The 7213-nt window shown below is 37.7% G+C and overlaps 1 pseudogene; it reads right to left on the bottom strand.

Annotated features, from left to right (window-relative positions):
- Positions 1-4106: 4106 nt before the first annotated feature.
- On the bottom strand, positions 4107-4895 carry LOC131952657 (nascent polypeptide-associated complex subunit alpha-like; annotated as a pseudogene).
- Between the last annotated feature and the right edge of the window lie 2318 nt (positions 4896-7213).

Below are 7213 nucleotides of genomic sequence, written 5' to 3'. Positions count from 1 at the left end.
ACAGCAGATTTTTTTTTGTCTCCAACTTGAAATTTTCCCACACATCACGACACACTCTGAGTCTCCATTACCCTCCCCCTCCCCCACTCCCACCCCGCACCCACTCTTGACACGTTCAACATTAAACTCTTGAAACCCGTATATGCGCAAATCAATACCAGCATCCTTCCGGTTTCGTTTTTGCCCCACAATGGCGGACGGAAGTTAACGCTGTAAAACCAATAGGGTAGGGTAAAGTGGGGGGATTAAAAAAAAAGAAGAAAGATAAATGTGTTACATTTTTTTTCTTAAAGGCTTTGATAATTTTTTTTCTAAAACCTATTCGTGTATAATAGTATGTGATTAATGCATTTATTTTAATAGCTTATATATTGCAAAACATATCGCCTAGGTTCAGCCTGACCAAACAAATATACCAGACAAAATTTAGTCATCATTCAAAATATTCTTTACCTCCATACTTGTCCATGGGCAGGTGACGTAGAGTCAAACACAATTTAATCTAAAATATTAATTTTATTTGAATTGTTTTTTAAAGCATTTCTTTTAAAAGTAACCCTTTAGTGTAATTTTATAGAAAGTAATACAACAGCAAATCTAAAAGCAAAAGGAAGATTGATAGAGTCTCCATTTTTCGTTGGTTTAAAAAATTCGAGTTTTTGGTCAGTACTGGCGACCTTTCGAAGTTTTCTTGAATAGACCACTACATGAAACTTCACGAATTGTCAAAAATTTCAGCACGAATCTACCCCTCCACCCAGTTCTGATGAGGACCTAACTGACGTTAGGGTAAGTAAAGGCGGCTGGACATAGTGCTGACCACACTATCCCTTTATGTGCCGAGGTCACAGAAACAAGTGAACTCTACTTCACTTGCCCCGTAGACGGTTAGGTTTGAAAGGGAACTTTACAACCACTCCACTGGCGATGTTTTAAAAATGAGCAACATCAATTTTTCTGGTTGTTTAAGGATGTCGTGGGTTGAGTCGAGTACCTGCCCTGTCAATACGTGCGGTCAAAGCTTTGAGAGCAAAAGTATAGATGATATGCTGTAAATATTTTTGCTCAACGTGTACAGATTTTAAGTTTTGTCAACGTGCATAGGTTTTAAGTTTTGTCAACGTGTACAGATTTTAAGTTTTGTCAACGTGCATAGATTTTACGTTTTGTCAACGTGCATAAATTTTACGTTTTGTCAACGTGCATAGGTTTTAAGTTTTGTCAACGTGTACAGATTTTCCCACGTTTTCTTTAACTTGCTTACGCCTCTGTTTGTTTGTTTGTTTGTTTGTTTTTCCAATCAAATCTTGCGATCGAAATTTCGTGCACTTCCCAGTTAGCTAGCGCGCTGAAATTTTCAGGGAAGCTTTGTTTCGGATGACAATAGAATATTCAACTGTTATTATTACTAAATTGATCCATGGAAACATTTTATTGATCATTTTATACCCGTATATAATTGTACAAAAAACGTGGGGAAAAAGGGACATAACCCAGTAACTGTAATTTGATGAAAAGATGGTTCGGTACTCTCCCTCTTTTTGCTTACTGAGTAGTTGTCACAACTGGTGGCGAGTATGGGGGAGACGATATGGTCGAGTGGTTGGGCACACGATTGCTAACCCGCTCGACACGGGTTCAAATCTATGTGTTCTAGTCAGTAACGTATTCACACAACGTGTTTTTTACGAGTTGTCTTTTTACGAGTTGTCTTCGTTTACCCAAAAAAAAAAGTGAAAAGATAAAATCGATAGAAAGATTTCAATGCAAACAAACAGACAAAGACTAAAAAGTAGAAAATAATAATCATTAAAAAAAGTTTTAAAAACCCAGGTTTTCTGATTGAACTAAAAAGTAGAAAATAAATGCTATGCATCACAATAATGCAAGCGATCACTCTACTATAAGCGATGAATAATAATCATTAAAAAAAGGTTTAAAAACCCACGTTTTATGATTGAACTAAAAAGTAGAAAATAAATGCTACGCATCACAATAATGCAAGCGATCACTCTACTATAAGCGATGAATAATAATCATTAAAAAAGTAAAAAAAAAACCCACGTTTTCTGATTGAACTAAAAAGTAGAAAATAAATACTATACATCACAATAATGCAAGCGATCACTCTACTATAAGCGATGATTAGATAATACTATTGACTTTTATTAGGGAGCTTGTAGAGAGTCAACAGTATTAGAAACTGTAAGAAAATCACGGCGCCCCACGTTTTTCATCGCTTGTAGTAGAGTGATCGCTTGCATTATTGTGATGTATAGTATTTATTTTCTACTTTTTAGCTCAATCAGAAAACGTGGGTTTTTTAAAACTTTTTTAATGATTATTATTTTCTACTTTTTAGTCTTTGTCTGTTTGTTTGCATTAAAATCTTGCTATCGATTTTATCTTTTCACTTTTTTTTGGGTAAACGAAGACAACTCGTAAAAAGACAACTCGTAAAAAGACAACTCGTAAAAAGACAACTCGTAAAAAACACGTTGTGTGAATACGTTACTGACTAGAACACATAGATTTGAACCCGTGTCGAGTGGGATAGCAATCGTGTGCCCAACCACTCGACCATATCGTCTCCCCCATACTGGCCACCAGTTGTTACGGTTGTTTGTACACAAATTACAGTTACTGGGTTATGTCCCTTTTTCCCCACGTTTTTACTACAACGAGCCGACCCGCGGCGTATCATACGCCGCTATTTAGTTGATTTATTTTCTACTTTTCAGTAATTCATAATTTGTGAATTCGACAGTACCAATGCTGCCACTGAAAATATTTGCTTTAAAACACTAACCCCCCTCCTTTCCCCTAACCCCGACCCTACACCCCCCCCCCCCCCCCGTGAAAGCAGCATCCTCTTAGTTACCTCCTGTAAGTTTAAAGTCGGTTCAAACTAAATTATCTGCCGCTAATAACCGTCACTAAACCTGGCTGTACGGTTTGTAAACATTAACGTGACCACAGCTCAGCAGACCATGTGGGGGTGGGGACTGTAAGGAGGCGCTTGCAGCTTGTTTTCTAATGGCTCGCAGAGGAGAATTATATATATAGATTATATAGCGGTCTAAAATGCTCAATAAAATGTTTCCATGGATCAATTTAGTAATAATAACAATTGAATATTCTAACGTCATCCAAAAGAAAGCTTCCCTGAAAATTTCAGCGCGCTAGCTAACTGGGAAGTGCCAGAAATTTCGATCGCAAGATTTGATTGGAAAAACAAACAGAGAAAGCAAGTTAAAGAAAACGTGGGAAAAAACGTGGGGCGCCGTGATTTTCTTACAGTTTCTAATACTGTTGACTCTCTACAAGCTCCCTAATAAAAGTCAATAGTATTATCTAATCAATAGTAATATAACTTTTACTTCGGCGCCCCACGTTTTTCATCGCTTATAGTAGAGTGATCGCTTGCATTATTGTGATGTATAGCATTTATTTTCTACTTTTTAGTTCAATCAGAAAACGTGGGTTTTTAAAACTTTTTTAATGATTATTATTAAGTTTTGTCAATGTGCATAGATTTTACGTTTTGTCAACGTGCATAGATTTTACGTTTTGTCAACGTGCATAAATTTTACGTTTTGTCAACGTGCATAGATTTTACGTTTTGTCAACGTGCATAGAGTTTACGTTTTGTCAACGTGCATAAATTTTAAGTTTTGAAGCCATCGTATGTTTTAAAACAATAGACCCGATGTTTCGCACAACGAGACTAACATTTTTATTTCTTGTTTTACATATAGTAGCAATCAAAGTACAGTAGCCTACATCAGGGGTCGGCAACCTTTTGAAGCGGAAGAGCCAAAAGTTACAATTTTCAAAATTTCCCTGGTTTTAAAGAGCCACTAACATTTGTTTTATTTCAAATATTTTATTTTTTTATTAAGATTATTAGTATTTGTTCAAGGAGCTGGAGAGCCGCATCTTGATATCAAAAGAGCCGCATGCGGCTCGCGAGCCGCAGGTTGCCGACCCCTGGCCTACATGTATAAGATAAATTGTGTAAAAGCTGTATAAACTTACATTTATTGGAGTAGAACCATACCGACAAAGGCACGAATAGAAGCAGCATATGTTTTAATTTTTTTTTTTTTTTTTTAAACGTGTTTATTTATTGATTAAAATTAGGTATCATTCTAACAATACAGCTCAAATACAAAAGGTCCAACTGTCACACACATATACAGGGGGAGATACATCGTCAATTCCATAATAGCATTGACGATATCATTGTTATTATTTTTAAGAGCTTTGACAGCCTTGGCTTTAGAAAACATTGACCTAAGCCATGACGAGCTCAATATCCTTTTGTTCAACACTAGTCTCATCAATCTCTTCTTCCCCCTCCTCAGACTCCTCTTGGATGGGCTGTGATACCGTGCTAGCCTGTTCACCCGGTGCACCAGAGTTATGTCTTGAACTTGTTAGCTGCTGCCACCTGGGCCTGTTGGTTCAGGTCCTCTATCTTAGCCTCACCAAATACTATGTATGTATCAGATGCAGGACTTTTGTAAACATCTGGCCGACTTATCACAAATAAAATATTTTTTGCCTTTCTGATAGTTACCCTCGTCACACCAGGTACTGGCTTAAGACCAAGTTTAGACATGGCTTTTCTTGCTTTCTTCTCACTACGACTCTGCTTGGCCTTGGATACCAACTCCTCTGGTAGTCCTGCTGCAGCTGCAACCTGGCTCTGTTGCTGCATGGCAGCTGCATCATGTTCTTCCAGTTCTGGTGGAGTGTCATCATCATCTGAATCAGAAGATGCAGTATCTTCAGCAGGTTTGGTTTCCTCTAAAGGCTTCTCTACTGCGTCGACAGGCATTGTTAGATATTTTCATTTCAGTTATTTACACTAAAAGATGGTCGGCCATTAATCGGAAGCATATGTTTTAAAGAAGATTGAATCAATGTTATACAGAAACATTAGCAACTGAAGACGTCTATACAGGCAGGCAAATATTATTTCTACTGTAGGCTTAGGTTACTTAGTTAAAGTATATGCTTAGGTTACTTATTTCAAGTATGGGCTTAGGATACTTGCCCTGATATATCTCTCATAAGCTGCAAAACATCAATGTAAACAAATTTTGTGAGTTGTTTCCCTTGATACAGGAAGCTGACACTCTTACCATTCAATGTAAAAATACTTGGCGTCTCCCCGCTTGAAATCTTTGATTAGATCGTGCCATCAGTGTTTCTTCCAGACTTTTTCTCCGGGGGGGGGGCACTTGAAATTTTCGGGGGGGGGGGGGGGGGCGGTAGACTTTCTTCGGGGGGGCGGACACTGTTAAAAGTATATATTTTCTGTATAAATTATATAAATTTCATTTCGTTCGGGGGGGGGGGGGGGGGGGGGAGGCGATAAAAATTTTTCGGGGGGGCTTAGCCATCCCGAAGAGATCCATGGAAGAAACTCTGCGTGCTATTAGCTCACTACTAGCTGACCGTTGTACCGTGAAGATAGTTTACCCCAACATTTAAGTCAACAATAAGCCAGACTGGCTATGTGTGGTTAATTCTTGTCTCCGCATGCGGCTGTCATGCATGGCTTCAGTAATGGAGTTATATTTGGATTTCCAACAGTTAAAGATGTGTCACACCCCCCCCCTCAAACTTTCAATTTGTTTTTTTTAACCCATTTTGGCGTCCCCTAAGGTCGGCGCCCGGGGACATAATGTCCCCCCCCCCCCCACCCCCCCCTCGCTACGCCTCTGGGGTCCAGCAATAACTAACACATCGGGTACGTATTGTGAAGGTACACACATTATGGAGCGACTACTGAATGGTAGGGACTACTACACAGTGGGCACACTAAAAGGTGCGAACACTGAACAGTGCGTAAAGTGAGATGGGGGAGGGGGTGGGGTAACATATAGGACCTACAACAGGTTTTACACCTAAAAGTATGTATACAATGCACACCACTGAGCTCATCTGTGATGCCTTTATAAGATGGATGACCGTGTGTGATCTTATTGTCAGGTTGATTCTTCTGTGTGTCCATTACATAAAAAAAATCACTCTTTTAAAAACTCTTCACCACCCTCATACACTCTTTCCCTTATCGTTCCTCTACCGTATCCCATAACTCCTTTCAAGACCAACCGACGGCCTCGAGTTTCCCGTATGTAAAGCGTCATAATATGATACATAGGCAGTCAGGCCGCGCTAGATCCAGCCCCATTATTTGGGATCACTGTCACGGTGACGTCATTGTCTACTGATCAATCTCTGCCATACGATTGGTTAATACCGGCCAGCTTGGAGTTTGTTGGCCAAATAAAAAATATCTGTGGCGTTGTGTTAGCAGATCTTTGGTTTGTATCGGATCAAGGACGCGGAACAGATTTTTTACAAAGCCCCATGATGACGTAAATGTTAGAACTTTTCAGAGGAATAATCAATAGCACCGCTAAAAAATGGTCATATATATATATATATATATATATATATATATATATATATATATATATATTGTATACATAATGTACACAATAGCTAAGGGGTTAAGGGGGTAGGCTTAAAAAAAGACGGGAAAAAAACTTCTTAAATAATAAGCCTTTTTTATTTTTTTGTTTATGTATAAGTTAAGGTATTTAAGGGAAAATATTTGCATGCGTCAGGGACTTTTCTGAAACTATGGTTGCCATGGCAACGTCGGCCAAATAGCCATTTGTGGAATTCTAAAATTTCATATAAACTAACATATATTGGCCATATAAAAATTAATACTTCTTTTACTAACACTAATAGAGTTAGCCTGCTGGTTTTTGTTACAGAAAACTCGCTAGAAATATTTGTTTAAAATTTTCCGTTATTTTTTATGGTGAAATACCAATAAATTTGGAATTGATTTTTAAAGATTTTCACCATAATAAATTTTGAAAATTCAAAAAAATAAAATAAAAAATTATAGAGTATTTTTTTCATACATAAAACGTTTAACGAAGTAATGTGTAGCTTACTACTTTCGGTCAACAGAAATTTTTCAAAATTTGACTGAGGGCAGAGAATTATATCTGTTACTTATACGTGAAATTTTGCTTATCTATCTGAAACAGTAATCAAGTTACAGGCTTTTGAAAAACTAAAAGTAGAATAAGTCCCAATACAGGTTATCGGAAATACAGAACTACAAATTTGATATAATACTTATATATGAAGTTTCATCAACCTAGCCGTAACGGTACTC

Source organism: Physella acuta, unplaced genomic scaffold, assembly GCF_028476545.2.
Source record: "Physella acuta isolate Inbredline_101_S28 unplaced genomic scaffold, ASM2847654v3 ptg000883l, whole genome shotgun sequence".
NCBI classification, from domain to species: Eukaryota; Metazoa; Mollusca; class Gastropoda; family Physidae; genus Physella; species Physella acuta.
This window is presented reverse-complemented; position numbering and strand designations above follow the sequence as displayed.